The sequence below is a fragment of the Neofelis nebulosa genome, chromosome 8 (assembly GCF_028018385.1).
Source record: "Neofelis nebulosa isolate mNeoNeb1 chromosome 8, mNeoNeb1.pri, whole genome shotgun sequence".
Taxonomy (NCBI): Eukaryota; Metazoa; Chordata; class Mammalia; order Carnivora; family Felidae; genus Neofelis; species Neofelis nebulosa.
The window spans coordinates 106,594,367-106,609,920 of record NC_080789.1 but is presented as its reverse complement, the minus strand read 5'-3'; the positions used below and the strand labels follow the sequence as shown (position 1 = coordinate 106,609,920).

Sequence of the window (15,554 nt, the reverse complement as noted above, 5' to 3'; positions counted from 1 at the left end):
TTACATTTGCTGTGATTCTTCTGTGGCTAGCTGACTACCCTTAATTGGCTATAAAATCTTGTTCCTCTTTATATCTGCTGCTGAAGTCTTCAGAGACAGGTTCACCTGCCCATATATTAATGGCAAAAATGCTAGTGGTAGTTTTGATTTCTCACTGGGTTACCATTACACTTCTGTCCCCCAGTGTAGGTGTATCAAGAAAGTCCCAGAATAACATTAACTGCCTAGAGACATATTTTTGTCTAGAGGCTCCAGCAGAGGGCTAACTCTGAAAAGTAAAAAAAAAAAAAAAAAAAAGAACCAAATAAATAAATAAACAAATAAAGAAAATTAATCAATCTAGTCTCAAACTCTTTTCTCCTTCAATAACTAAGTTTATCTTCTTGGCCAATTATATACTTCAGGATAAGAAAGATGAAGGCTAGTGTTAAGTTTCTTTACAAAAGTCTGGAATTTTGTGTTATGTTCTCACTTAAATGCAGTTATTTGTGAAAGAATAGAGTTCTTTCAAAAAATATAGTATATCAAATGACATATATTGAAACTAAAAAGTTATATAATTCACTTAACAAACATTTAGTGAATGCCTTTGTGCCATGTCATATCCAGTTTTAGCTGATGGGAATATTAAGAATAAGGTGTGGGGGCGCCTGGGTGGCGCAGTCGGTTAAGCGTCCGACTTCAGCCAGGTCACGATCTCGCGGTCCGTGAGTTCGAGCCCCGCGTCAGGCTCTGGGCTGATGGCTCGGAGCCTGGAGCCTGTTTCCGATTCTGTGTCTCCCTCTCTCTCTGCCCCTCCCCCGTTCATGCTCTGTCTCTCTCTGTCCCAAAAATAAATAAAAAACGTTGAAAAAAAAAATTAAAAAAAAAAAAAAAAAAAAAAGAATAAGGTGTGGGGGCGCCTGGGTGGCTCAGTCGGTTAAGCGGCCGACTTTGGCTCAGGTCATGATCTCGCGGTCCGTGAGTTCAAACCCCGCATCAGGCTCTGTGCTGACAGCTCAGAGCCTGGAGCCTGTTTCAGATTCTGTGTCTCCCTCTCTCTGACCCTCCCCCGTTCATGCTTTGTCTCTCTCTGTCTCAAAAACAAATAAACGTTAAAAAAAAAATTAAAAAAAAAAAAAAGAATAAGGTGTGGTTCTACTCTACATTAAAAAAGTCATGAAATAATGGAGCTAATGTGTTGAGTGTATACAAGAATTAAAATGCATAAATTCATGGTTTATCTTCAAGTTTACTTTTGAAATCAACTTCATGCAAATTGCTAAATAAACCTCTGTGCCGTGCTGTGAAGCTTAGTTTAACTTTGTCTTCGTATATAAGGTTATAAAATCCAAGTTTTTTCTTCTTTAAAATTTTTTTTAATGTTTATTTTTGAGAGAGAGAGAGAGAGAGAGAGAGAGAGAGAGAGAGAGAGGCAGAGAGAAAGTGGGGGAGGGGCAGAGAACGAGGGAGACACAGAATCCGAAGCAGGCTCCAGGCTCTAGCTGTCAGCACAGAGCTCGATGCTGGCTTGAACTCACAAACCTCGAGATCATGACTTGAGCTGAAGTCAGATGCTTAACCGACTGGGCCACCCAGGCACTCCTCAAGTTTTTTATTCTTAATGGTCTCTGAGATCCAACTTCTTAATTAGCTTTCTCATTTGAAGCCCAAACAGAAGGACAATTAATGGATTCCCTAAATGTTTTTGGTGGTATAGTCTTACCCATTTTTAACCCTACCAAATAGAAAAAAATATACTTTTGAGAATGGCCCTCACTAGACACTTTTCCTGCAAGAGAGAGAATAGCTTTAGACTTACTTTGTACTTAGTGGGCTAGTAACTGAAAAGCAATTCTAGTATAGCATAGCGGCCTTTCTTTTAGGGGTAAGTTAATAAACTTCCAAAATTCCAGGAAAAATTAACAGATAACCTAAAGTTAAAGGCAAGTTAAAGTTAAGGGCTCCAAATCCTAACCCTTACTTCATTAACTATCTTTCATGTTTAACTATTTGACTCCCCAAATTTTATAGAATGTGACTTTCCTGTATTTGTCTCCTAAACCAAAAATAAAAATCATGACAAAAGCAGAACAATCATTTATATCATAAATATTTTCTAAGTACCTAAAATAGGTGTGTTATAGTAAGCAGAATCTGTTCTTTCAGCCTCCCTTACAGATGACCTACTATTACTACTATAGTAAATGAAATATTTGGACTGGGGAATCACTTAGGCTCACTTAACCCTCTCATTATGTTATCTATATACTGGTGGCAAAGATTCTCACCAAACTTTAGTTAGGTTCTCCCTGAACTCTCTTCTCAACTGGCCCTAATTTTGGGCTCATCTCTACATTGTCTAGCTCTATCAAGAATTCTGCTAAATTGGTTTATCAAGAATCTCTCATCCTTGATATTTGATTACTCTCAATATATGATAAGGTTCCTCATCCTCCCTCATTCTCCAGGTGATCGCTGGTCTGCCTTCAGCAAGGATCTTATTAGGTCAGTTTAGCCAGAATGTGCCCTTATCCCTGGTGTTTTGTCTTGGTAAGTGTCCATATACTGATCCCAACCCTGCTTCTTGGCCATGAATTTCCAGTTTTCCTTACCATATTCAGTTCAAAGATTGTTAAGCACAATCTTTCTCCCCACTGAACAACTCCATTGCACTGCTTCCTATCCCTATCACAGTTGTCTTGAATAAAGTCTGTCTTACTGTTTTAAAAAGGGAATGGATAATTTTTTTCTTTAACACTGAGTAAAGGAAAGGAATAGTAAATACTCAGTTACACTAGGAATTCAGGTTCAGGGACTACTGGGTCACTGAGATGAATAAATGTTAATCAGAAATCTTACTACAAACAGAAATATCTAGTTCTTAAAGTAAAAACTCTCTCCAAAGGTTTTAGATTTTAAAAAGGCTTTATGGTTTGTTAAAGTTTAAATGTGTCCATCAAAATTGCCAAAGGCTACAGGTTTTGAAGTACAAACAAAAGTGGTAATCATTTTATAAAAAACTGGGGCTCAGTTGGTTAAGTATCTGACTTCAGCTCAAGTCATGGTTTCACAATTTGTGGGTTCAAGCCCTATGTCAGACTGTGCTGACAGCTCAGATCCTGGAGCCTGCTTCAGATTCTGTGTCTCTCTCTCTCTCTCTCTCTGTCTGTTCCCCGCTCATGTTCTCTCTCTCTCTCTCTCTCTCTCAAAAATAAACATTAAAAAATTTTTAAATAACATGTGGTCATTTCCTCTTAGTTTCATGGCTCAGAAATCCGTTGTCAACTTTTCTTTAAGTATATACTACCACTTCAGCAAAACAAAACATTTTCTACTTCTTGATCTGGATACAGAGAGAGAGAAAAAAAATCTGTACTCAAAGTTGTAAGGAGACAGGAAACAGGGTACAGAATAAAATGAATCTTGAAATCTGAACTACAGAGCTACTAACTATATTTTGCCTAGTTACTCTTCATTTAGTTAAAACCTATCCTATTTTATGCAGTATAATAAATGCTACTCAAATACAGCAGAGTGTTGCAGGCCTGCACACTGGTAAGGGAAGGGAATCTCCCACTGGGCCCTTTTATTCATATGCTCGCGGAGGATGTTAAAGGCTGCAGGTATTTCAAGTACCTGCTTTAACACTTGGAAATTTGTAAGATACATGAAAATAAGATCATTTACCAATAAGGGGGCAGACAAGTATGTACAAATGAAGAAGTGCAGATAAATGGACATTAGGTGGAGAGAATGCTACTATGAGGCACAGAAACTACTACAAGCTAACCAATCAGGGGGACACATAGTAGGCACCCTGAAGATATGGTCGGATGAGAGAAAGAGAACTAGATTCAAGAAAACCACCCACTCTGCTAGATTAAGAAATGCTAAGAATAGGTGCATGCTCCAAAATTCTTCCTCGCTCTTAAGAGCTAATAAAGATGGGAAAGCATCTTCAATTCAGTTCTTGGCTGAAGGCTTGCCTCTCCACAATAAATCATTTATTGTATTTTAGTGAACAATGTAGGGGTTAAGTATTTGTGTGTACACCTAAAAGTGTACACAATAAAACAGGTAAGTGACCACCCCATTCTATACCTAAGTTCCATGGCTATTCACTCATGAATGAGAAATTACGGGGAAAAAATTCTAGGCATGGGGGAGAAAAATGAGGCAGAAGAGGGAGAAAAGAGGTTCACACTTTTGGAACAGGAGAGCCAAATGAATACTGATGCTGCATTGAAAAGGAAAAACTAGTTAGGCAGTTGGCTGCAAGCAAAAATGGTGGCCTCAACTCCTTGCATGCCTGTGCACCTACCTGAGTGTTGAAATTAATAACTCACACTCCATTCTGATCCTTTGAGGTGTGGAGCCTAAAGTACTCCTGCTATAATTGTTTGTTGCAGTCATGCACAACAACACTTCTTGGCATTATTACATGTCTGCTAGACAGATGGATCTGAAAAACAGCAACATGCTTGTTGCCTGCTGGGCAAACCACAATAACAACCTTATCACAACATTTCATTTTCTTCTCTTTCCAATGCAATGTACCAATTGCACTGGAAGAGGAAGAGAAGGCCAAGTGGAGGTACCCAGGGTAAACAAAAGGAACCTCCTGGCTTTGACAGTCTTTCAATAAATAGGGAATGATCTAACAAAGAATGTACATTATAGGGAACACATCCACTAGCTCCTTCTCATAGTCTAGTCTACAGGAATACGGAAAAGAAAAGGGCCAAGTATGATTATCTAGTAACTATGAGTTTTGATAACATATCTGTATAAGGGCTCCCAGAGGCCAGTCTCTGGAGGAGACTGTTTTGTGATTAGCTTATTTTAAGGTCAGGTTAAAGCTGTGTGTGTGTGTGTGTGTGTGTGTGTGTACACACCTAAAAGAGTTGGAGGAGTAGACAGAGACAGTTTGCCATTAGTCACATTATTATTTCAACTCTAGTGTCAAATCAAACACACTAGGACCATGCAGATATTTAGAAGTCTACTATAGAATGCTCACTGATAGGCTGTGGCCACTGAGGGGCTCATTCTATCTGAAGACAGACATGGTAGACATGGCTTCTCATCAAACAGTGCTTAACAAGAATGTACCCCCTACGAGGGTACAGGTGGGAGAGGAGAGTTTATCTATCATTTGGAACGCAGGGGAAAATATCTATAGCTGTGGAGAGATATCAGAAATGGGTATTTCTGCTATTTAGAGAAGAACTGATTTTCATATAGGAATTTGATCTCTTAATGCTAAAGTTAGAAATAACCAGGAAACAAACTGTGACAGGTTAGACACGTGATTTGGTGTGTATAAGAAGGCACACGGATATCCTTGCAGTGGGAAGAGGACGGCAAGGGCAAGATGGAAGGAAAGATCTGAGCAAAATGGCCCTTAGCCATTATATTCAGGTTTAGCACAGCTTAGAAATCTGCAAACTGAGAGGATGGAAGTGTTTCTGAATATCATAAAAGAGCACTTCAAGAACTGAAACCAGTACCAGGACAGGAGACACAAGGGTGTCTGTCTCTTTAACTTCTCCTTCTCATTAGTATACATTAAATAAAGCTAGGCCCCCAGTGAGCTAAGGCTAATTCCAGGAAAGGTGCCCTATTTTAGCCCCAGTAGCACCATCATTCTCTTCCTTTCCTCTTCTACCTCTCTCTCCTCCTGACCTACCCACACGAAGAATCTGTATTTCCACTCCACACATACATACCAAAAAATGTCAGATATCTGAGAATTGGAAAGGGATCTTGGCTGCTCTGACAGAGCCGTCCTTCCTGGATTTATGTCTGCCGTAGTCAATCAGGAAATCATATTTAAAAAGCAAATTCTTTCTGAAAATCTTATACACCGTGAACAAATCCCATGGATTAATGATTTCCAGACATTACCCTTTTACCTTGGGAGTAACCCAGGCTTTGGGTGGAAAAAAAAAAAGGATTTGGGAAAAACAAAAATTAAGAAGATGGTTTTCTCTACCCATTTTCTTTATTTCAGAATAAAACCTCCCAAATAGTCACTGAATTAAGCTCCCCTCCTCCTCCTCTCTGAAAGTTAAAATTGCTTAGCAAAGCACAAACTCTGATAGATATCACCATTACATTATTACTAGTAGTTGATGCTTAAGCAAAGCTTTTATTATTTGAGGATAGAAAAGTTACTATGACAAAATACCAGAAATCCTGTTATAAGTTAACAGCCAGAGGAATTCAGGATTAAGTAACCTGGGGCAAATCAAGCCTTTTTGCGTATATATGACCCAGTTTTTGGAAGAAGGATTCATGTGCCCAGATTCCCTCTGATCCAGTACAGAGTTCAGTAAGTGCTGACTGAAGATCAGCTCTGAAGTACAGTGGCAGAGTGCAGCAGTCCCACTGGAAACTGAGGAACAGAGGAAAGAGCAACACACTCTGTGACAGAGCTGACAGATCCTAAGAGAAGAGCAGCGGAGTACTTGCAAGTAAAAGAATGGAGTGCCAACAGACCAAGGGAGAAAGTTCCAAGGAATTAGAAATGGGGGTGTATCTAGACTGCAAGAAGGTAAAGTTACACAATATTACAGAGGAAGGAGGCTCTTAGTATAGTTATAAAGTGACTTGACAGTGGGGGAAAAAGGTACGTTTGTACAGAATCTTCCTAATTTGTTTCATCTACAAGCCTCTAGCTCCAGCTTTTGGTACTCATGATAAAGCTACCACACATATGGACCCACATCCAATTCTGTAGCAGTTTTTGTGGGAAGCACAAAGGACAGAGACCATGTTTCTAAAATAATCAGAGTACCTAATATTTTATTGGGCTTAGAAAATAGGAAACAATGAAAAAGTGCAGTGGAAACTCCAACCCTGAAAATCAACCAAAGAGGAAAAGCAACAAGAGAATGTAGAACACACCTTTTCTTTACCATGTTAATCTGTTCATGTCACTAGTGCTTTTCCTTGGTCTCTTTCCAGGGAGTATACTTTTAGTGTCATAGACTTTCACAGCAACTAACAGGAGGAACAGCTCTCTCCATGCTTCAAGCAATCTGCCCAAATATACGCATCCCTCAATTCTGGGGGATTCTTTACACTAAGTTGCTTTGTAGGCTTCAGCAGCTGTAATCTTCTGTATGAGATGCTATTGCTGACAACAATTAGAAAGCCCTAGATCATCCACAGGAAGCAAGGTCTCTGCCATCTTCACCTAAACAATAAAGTCTCACGCCATTTGGTCTGGTATACTTCTGTATTCATCTATCTAATACACCATCCATATACCATTTCCCAGATGTACCATTTCAAAGAATACTGCAAAGCCATCCAAAGGCTGACATTTGTGTCTCAGACTATCTTGTGAGTTCAGTGCTGTACGTTCTATGTACCTGAAGGTTTCCAGCTCTGATTTAATTAACATGCCCATCTGAACAATCATACTTTTTTGTGCACAACAATAGAGCATCAGGTTCACATGTTACACATGCGTGCGTGCGCACACACACACACACACAATATGCAGTTTGATTACAGGGGCCAGGCTCCTCTAAACTGGAATGCTTGCATCCCAGTGTCTCCTGAAGCAATTACAACTTGTACCTTCTAGGAAAGCAGAGTTGTTTGCCTGGCTGCTTGCCTTATCTGCTCTCATGTTAGTTACTTCACTCATGAAATTTTTGCTAATTAGCCATGGAATTAAAGTAACTTAGATGGTCTTCTGTATCTTATGATCTTACTAAGAATCTTATTGACTTGGGGCGCCTGGGTGGCGCAGTCGGTTAAGCGTCCGACTTCAGCCAGGTCACGATCTCGCGGTCTGTGAGTTCGAGCCCCGTGTCAGGCTCTGGGCTGATGGCTCGGAGCCTGGAGCCTGTTTCCGATTCTGTGTCTCCCTCTCTCTCTGCCCCTCCCCCATTCATGCTCTGTCTCTCTCTGTCCCAAAAATAAATAAAAAACGTTGAAAAAAATTAAAAAAAAAAAAGAATCTTATTGACTTGAATATTTCTCCAGAAAAAGCTGCTAGGGCATCTCATACTTTATAGCACTATAATCCAAGCAGACACAGTAGTCTCCATTCTTTACTGCCAGGGAAGGCAATGTGGCTGGCTGTGGCCACAAGCATGACTCATTCAAACACTGTAGCCATAAGCATGTAGGCCCTTGGCTGGTAATGTTAATTACTGGGCATCCAGTTTCAAAGACTGGTGAAAAAAGGCTTTTTCACCCAGAGGCTGTCCTCACCAGAGAGACAGATTTGTATTCCTCACATTATGTGGCTATAAAATGTCTGCATTGTACCAAAAACTCTGTGAGGGAGTACAGAACTATGGAGCAATACTGTGCAGTAGTTAAAAGCATGGGCTCTGGAGACAGACTGGTTTAACTCCAGGCTCTGCAACATTCTAGCTATGAGACCAAGGACAAGCTACTTTGGGGACAGTGTATTTTATGTGATTGTAATAATCCATGTGTCTACCACAGAGGAAACTTGTTCAATAATTATTAACTATAACTATTTTTTTTAACTATTACTATTTTCAAGAATCTGTTTCATCATCTATAAAATAGATCTGAATAGATGTAAAATACAAGTTATTCTTGATAACTTTAGCTGACACTCTGATCCCTAAGACATTTTTTTTTATTTTTTTTTATTTTTTTTATTTTTTAATATATGAAATTTACTGTCAACTTGGTTTCCATACAACACCCAGTGCTCATCCCAAAAGGTGCCCTCCTCAATACCCATCACCCACCCTGCCCTCCCTCCCACCCCCCATCAACCCTCAGTTTGTTCTCAGTTTTTAACAGTCTCTTATGCTTTGGCTCTCTCCCACTCTCCCTAAGACATTTTAACCCTATCACTGTGCTTCGCTCCACCACCAACCGTGGATGGTAAGACAACCACTGGATGCGGAGTAATGAGAAAAACAAAGAAGAGCTGGATCAGCAATAGACCAGTGGCTGGTAAATTACAGTCCGTGGACCAAATTTAACACCACTGCCTGTTTTTCTGTAATCCATCTTCTAAGAATGGGTTTTACATTTTCAAATGGTTGAAAAAAATGAGAGGAAGAATATTTGGGTGACATATGGAAATTACATACAAATCAAATTTCAGCATCCATAATAAAGTTATATTAGATTGTGAGTCATGCTCATTTATTTACATATTACCTATGGTTGCTTTTAATCTACAAACCTTTACCCAAAACTTTGCCAATCCGTACAATAGATCAATTCCAGACAGTGGGGTAACTATAATATTAGGAAATTCTTATAACTGTCTCACAGATTAGTTAAGAAATAATAACTACCATTAAAAAATTCAATTCATAACTACAATGAGACATCACCTCACTCCTGTCAGAATGGCTAAAATGAAGAACACAAGAGACAGCAAGTATTGGTGAGGATGTGGAGAAAAAGGAACCTTCATGAACTGCTGGTGGGAATGTAGCCTGGTGTAACCACTGTGAAAAATAGATGGAGGTTCTTCAAAAAACTGAAAATAGAACTACCCTACAATCAAGTAATCACATTACTGGGTATTTATCCAAAGAATACAAAAACACTAATTCAAAGGGATACATGCACCCTTATGTTTATTGTAGCACTATTTAAAATAGCCAAATTGTGAAAGCAGCCCAAGTGTCTGAAAGGTGAATGGATAAAGAAGATGTGGTGTATATATATACAATGGACTATTACTCAGCCATAAAACAGAATGAAATCCTGCCATTCGCAGTGACCTAGATGGAGCTAGACAGTATTATGCTAAGCAAAGTAAGTCAGTCAGAGAAAGGCAAACACCATATGATTTCACTCATATATGGAATTTAAGAAACAAAACAAATGAGCAAAGGAAAAGAAAAGAGAGACAAACCAAAACAAAGACTTAACTATAGAGAACACATTGATGGTTACCAGAGGGGAGGGGGTAGGAGGATGAGAAAAATAGGGGATGGGGAATAAAGAGAGTACACTTATCATGATGCAAAAAAAAAAAAAAAAAAAAAAAAAAAAAAAAAATATATATATATATATATATATAAATAAAAGAATCAATTCATATTATTTGCATCAATAGTGATATTAACATAAAATAAAACGTTGATGTAATAGAAAAGTGAATTTGGCAATAGGCAAATGCAAAAGAAAGGATACTAAAATGATTCAGCAAAATACTAGAATAAGAATATTGAATAAGAATGTTGAAAACGTTAGCCATTTTCAATTACATGTATGGAACACTGATAAAGAAGTTAAATAGAATTAACTTAGTTTCAGCTCCCACAAAAATTCAGTGAAAATTCCTTGACACTGGTATATCCTGATTTAAATGTTTGTGAATAGGTCAAATATTTCTATAGAGTCAAACATTCTCAAGGTTAAACAAGCGTGAAACACTAATTGGACCAAAACAGCATCTTGTACTCATTTTCAGTACAGAGCTAAAAGATAGGAGGAATTTTAAAGATCATATAGGTAATCTTTTCCCCTTCTCCTTGCCCTACTTTCTAAATGAAAAATTCAAGACCTGGAGAGGCAACCTGACTTGTAAACATGGTTAGGAGCTATGTTACTCAGCTAGTGGCTGTGGATCACAGCTTGATGCTTCTCCCCTTGGCTTTATTCACTGCTTTTTATTTGAATAGTTCCTGTGGGCAAGTTAACTTCCTAAACCATAACTGGGCTTTTATACTATGTTCTCTATTTTCTAACCCAAAGAAGATTAGAAACGGTTGGAGACATTTCTTAGAAGAACCAAAGTTTCTTGATAATGAATATATTCCCACTTTACTAACTCTTCCATCCTTGCATCTATTCAGGCCTTCAGCATCACTCTCCAAGACAAAATAAGAAGATAATCTTAACTGACCTTCTCATTTCCAGTATTCTCTTTCTGTCCATCCTGTACAGATTACATGGCATACTAAGGTCTTCATGATCTACCTGCTGACTGCACCAGCTTTCATGGCTTGCCCTCCTCCTACCCTGATACTCTCTGGTGTTTTAAAATAACTCCACAAATTCTTTTGACATGCCTCTCTTTAAAGTAGAGCCTGAGAGGGGCGCCTGGGTGGCGCAGTCGGTTAAGCGTCCGACTTCAGCCAGGTCACGATCTCGCGGTCCGTGAGTTCGAGCCCCGCGTCAGGCTCTGGGCTGATGGCTCGGAGCCTGGAGCCTGTTTCCGATTCTGTGTCTCCCTCTCTCTCTGCCCCTCCCCCGTTCATGCTCTGTCTCTCTCTGTCCCAAAAATAAATAAAAAACGTTGAAAAAAAAAAATTAAAAAAAAAAAAAAATAAAGTAGAGCCTGAGATACTCTGCTCCATTAAATGTGGGATGGTCTTAGTGACTTGCTTCTAAGAAACAGAATATGGTAAGAGTGCTGGTATGTACCCTCTGATTCTAGGTCACAGAAGGCATTTGTGGCTTCTTCCTTATTCTCTTCTCCAGAATCATTCATTTTGGCTGAAGTTGGCCACCATGTCACGAAGATATTCCAGCAGCCTTATGGAGAGATCCATACAGGGAGGAACTGAAGGCTCTTGCCAACAGCCAACATGAACTGTAGATGAGCCATCTTGAAATTGAATGCTCTATTCCCAGTCAAGCTTTTGGATAACTGCAGTCCCAACTGACATCTTGACTGTAACCCCATGAGACTCTAAGTAAGGACTACCCAGCTAAGTGGCTCCTGAATTCCTGACCCACAGATACCTCTGAGATAACAAAGGCTTATTATCTTTTATGCTGACAAGTTGGGGGTAATATGTTATGTAGAAATAATTAATTACACCTTAAGCATTATCCACAGTGAACTACTAAGAGTATACCAAATTTGTTATGCTGTTTATGCTTCCTTGTCTAAAATTATATCTGTTTGGCAAATGAGAACTGCTCCTTCAAGAGGCAGCTCACTGTCACCTTCTCTGTGAAACCTTGAGTTTCTTGGAGAGGCCTGGGTTTTCCTACTGTACCTTGTATAATTTTTTCTGTTGGAGAAAATGTGGTTTAGCATTTGTTTTACAGTCTTGAAACATATATTTTAATCCATATACGCAGTGCAGTATTTGGATTAGAAGTAGACTCCCAAAAAATATTTTTGACTTAATTTTCTCATTTTAGTCAGTTTTAAACCAAACAATAAAAACCTCAAACCACACTTACGGAATTATTCTATGTGAACTTAGGACCCAGATGTCAATGATAAAGGAGTATGGAGAATGTGCTTTTCAGCTTATTAAAACATGAAGTGAGGGATAAACATTCTGATTCAATTTCTGGAGGATATAACAATATGAATGTTAGATTCTAAATAGTGACCCACCAACAAAATGACTATGAAAATTTAAACATTTAAGATGTTTTCACTTAATATCCAAAATGACAAAAGCAAAATTTGAATAACTTATTTTATATTCACATGAAAAGGAACGCAGACAGTCCAAGTGCTTTCTAGGTTTGCCAAATCCCTCCTCATACAAAAAGTTTGTAATTCTAGTTTTGAAATTGAGGAAGAAAGAGTGGTACATATTCAATGTTGACTATCTTTCAATGAAAAGAAATGAAGTCTTGCTAACAAGTGGTTTGCCTTAAAACCTGAATTTTCACCAAAAAGAACCAGCCATCTGTTTCAAATATTTTAAAGACTAAGCCCCATTTTGTGCTCTGCTTTGATCTCCCAGGATAATAGGAAGACAGTGATACAGTCCAGCTACACCTCAATCAAGTGTGCTCATTTAATTTATCCCAGAAATGCTAACTGCCAAATCCAGCTGGAAACTTTAGCCTCGTCATCTTCGGATCAGGAAGAAGGAGGAAGACACATCAATGGAGAATAACTCTTTTGTTTTGGTTGATGATGCATTTTTGTATTTCAGAAAATATTCCTTTAACCCAAAACAGATAGTAATCCTAAAGACAGAGAGAATGTATAGAAAATAACAAATTAGTGAGAAGCTGAGGACAAGTTAATGAAAGGAATACTGTAGAACCCTATTGTAACAAGATTGTTGTTTAATAGTTCAGATAAAATGTGATTCAAATCATGTCCTCCAAAACATAACTCTACAAAATAAAAATGTGATATAATAGGCAACTGCTAAGCCTGTCTTCCAAAACTATTAAAAGGGGGTCCTATCATATGGTAACTGGTGGGTGTGCATGGTGAACTTAATGGTATATTCTAGAATGTGCACTAGATACTGACTGGAGCTAGATCAGTCTGGGAAACTGATACACATGAATAGGGTCAGATTATAGGATAAATAACCTGTTAAGGTACAGAAGAATTTAAAAGATTAAAAATATCTGGTACTAATGCATAAAAATTTAAATAAATTATATGCAACTTCCCTTTATGGTAAAAACTCACCAGCTTTTTCATTTGATAAATATATACTGAGCTCTGCAGGGTCTCCACATTTTCAGATGACTGTGAAAATCAACTGACATGTGAAAACTTTTATTCTGCACAAAGTGTAAGGGTATTTTTATTGTCCAGGAAGAATGTCTCAATCACAAACTGCACCTCAAACAGGACAAAGACAGCTCTTCCCCATTAGTCAAATGCTCATAATCATTAAGATAAGGACCAATGGTGGGGCACCCATGTGGCTCAGTCGGTTAAGCGTCCAACTTTGGCTTAGGTCATGATCTTGCGGTTTGTGGGTTTGAGCCCCACATCAGGCTCTGTGCTGACAGCTTGGAGCCTAGAGCCTGCTTTGGGTTCTGTGTCTCCCCCGTGCTCTGCCCCTCCCCCCACTTGCATTCTGTCTTTCTCAAAAAAATAAATAAAACACTTAGAAAAAACTTTTTAAAAGGATCTGAGAGCATATGTTCCAGAAACATTTAAAATACCGTAGTTCTGAGTCTAAGAAATAAATCACATGAGTCACAGGACAATGTCACCTTAAATCATTCAGCAGAAACTATAAAAATGTAGGATGTACCTATGGAACAGTATAAATGATGTCTTAAGAATACATCAAGAGAAAGGTTTCTCTCCCAAATTACTTACAACTTTCTCATGTAGTCTAAGAGGTCTTTGCCTCTGTGGAACTTACGTAATTGTCAAGTGTGTCCAGAATTAATTTAGACTCCAGTATAGAGGTGGTGGTTTCTACTTCTTACTATTGCCTGAAAATCACCTTCAGGTCAGAAAACTCCAGAAGAAAAAGTCACCTGCCATCATGGGGTGCTCCTTAAAGGTAATCAGGTCTGACTTAATATGTATGGCTCACATCCCATGCCTTGAGGCCTTGGAGAGGTACCTATATTGTTGCTCAGGCACTACTGGCAAACTTTAACAATTCAATTAGAGATTCAGAAAAGAAGATTAATTTCTTTTGCTGCAGGAAAAAATAATTACTAGGATTGTGGGTTATCTGTGCAATTAAAGTAATGTTACTCTAGGGGCACCTGGGTAGCTTGGTCGGTTAAGCGCCCGACTTCGGCTCAGGTCATGATCTCATGGTCCATGAGTTCGAGCCCCGCATCGGGCTCTGTGCTGACAGCTCAGAGCCTGGAGCCCACTTCAGATTCTGTGTCTCCCTCTCTCTCTGCTCCTCCCCTGTTCATGCTGTCTCTCTCTGTCTCAAAAATAAATAAACGTTAAAAAAATTTTTTTTAAAAAAAGTAATGTTACTCTATTAGGAGGCAGGAAAAATCTATAAAATAGTAGCATCAATGGATCTCATAAATATTCCAGGGTTGTATCACAGACACTAAGAATGTCTTTGCTACTGTCATTTATTTAGCACTTCCTACATGCCAGGCAAAGGGTTAAGTGCACTAAATACCTTATTATATTTAATCTGCACAATAGCCTTTGCTGCAGGTTTTGTTATTGCCATTTAACAAATGAGGAACACTTAGAGAAGAGGTTAAGTGATTTGTGGGAAATTACATAGCTACTGAGCAGCATTCAAATTAGGTCTAAAGACAAACACCCTTTACCACCAAGGTAAAAGGCCATAAAAATAATATAACTGCCTTATAAAGGACACAAAAGAAAAAATATTTTGTCAGTTTCATAGGTGGGATATAATAGTACATTTAAAAAAAAATTTTTTTTTAACATTTATTTATTTTTGAGACAGAGAGAGAGCATGAACAGGGGAGGGTCAAAGAAAGAGGGAGACACAGAATCTGAAACAGGCTCCAGGCTCTGAGCTGTCAGCACAGAGCCCAATGCGGGGCTCAAACCCACGGACCGCAAGATCATGACCTGAGCTGAAGTCGGACGCTTAACCGACTGAGCCACCCAGGCGCCCCATAATAGTACATTTTTAAGAAAGTAGAAATTTTTTTTTTTAATTAAAAATTTTTTTTTCATTTATTTATTTATTTATTTAAAAAAAAATTTTTTTTTCAACGTTTTTTATTTATTTTTGGGACAGAGAGAGACAGAGCATGAACGGGGGAGGGGCAGAGAGAGAGGGAGACACAGAATCGGAAACAGGCTCCAGGCTCCGAGCCATCAGCCCAGAGCCTGACGCGGGGCTCGAACTCACGGACCGCGAGATCGTGACCTGGCTGAAGTCGGACGCTTAACCGACTGCGCCACCCAGGCG

General features: G+C 38.8%; 1 protein-coding gene across 13 annotated transcripts in view; it reads right to left on the bottom strand.

The window, feature by feature from the left end:
- Window positions 1-15,554, bottom strand: part of ERC1 (ELKS/RAB6-interacting/CAST family member 1) — a 515,043-nt gene that overhangs the window by 50,366 nt on the left and 449,123 nt on the right. The window lies entirely within an intron of this gene.